The 877-nt window shown below is 31.8% G+C and overlaps 1 protein-coding gene across 1 annotated transcript in view; it reads left to right on the top strand.

Moving 5' to 3' along the window:
* Positions 1-877, top strand: part of ddx20 (DEAD (Asp-Glu-Ala-Asp) box polypeptide 20) — an 8,326-nt gene that overhangs the window by 4,909 nt on the left and 2,540 nt on the right. The gene's annotated exons all lie outside the window — the stretch shown is intronic.

Genomic DNA, 877 nt, shown 5'->3' on the forward strand with positions numbered 1-877 from the left:
TATGACCTTTTATGCCTTAATATAAGACAATGTTTTTTGGACGTTTTATGCCATACTATACTATGATATTTTTTGACATTCTAAATTTTCATGGCTTACTATACTATGTCATTTAATTCCTTACCATAATATGACCTTTTTATGACCTTTCATGCCTTAATATAATATGACATTGTTTTGACGTTTTATGCCATAATGTACTATGCCGTTTTTTGACTTTTTAATGCCGTACTATACTATGACGTTTTTTGACATTTTAATGCCATACTATAGTATGTCCTTTTATTCCTCACCATGATATGACATTTTTATGATATTTTATGCCTTAATATAATATGATGATTTTTTGACGTTTAATGCCATACTATACTATGACGTTTTTTGAAATTTTCAAGGCTTACTATACTATGACCTTTTTGTGACCTTTTATGCCTTAATATAAGACAATGTTTTTTTGACGTTTTATGCCATACTATACTATTACGTTTTTTGACATTTTTTTTTTTTTTAAGTATATTTTTTGGGCTTTTTATGCCTTTATTTGACAGGACAGTAGAGAGACAGGAAATAGGGAGGCAGAGAGGGGGAATGACGTGCAGTAAAGGCAGTCCGATGCGGACCTCGAACCAGGGCAGACTGCAGCGAGGACTGTAGCCTCTACACATGGGGCGCCTGCTTAGACCACTACTCTACATTTATTACTATGATGTTTTTTTGACATTTATATGCCATACTATAGTATGTCCATTTATTCCTTACCATACTATGACCTTTTTATGACCTTTTATGTCTTAATATAATATGATGTTTTTTTGCCGTTTTATGCCATACTATACTATGACGTTTTTTGAAATTTTCAAGGCTTACTATACTATGT

Source organism: Seriola lalandi, unplaced genomic scaffold (assembly GCF_002814215.2).
Source record: "Seriola lalandi dorsalis isolate HSWRI2012SDOR001 ecotype SW California unplaced genomic scaffold, Sedor1 jcf7180002054767, whole genome shotgun sequence".
In the NCBI taxonomy this organism is placed as follows: Eukaryota; Metazoa; Chordata; class Actinopteri; order Carangiformes; family Carangidae; genus Seriola; species Seriola lalandi.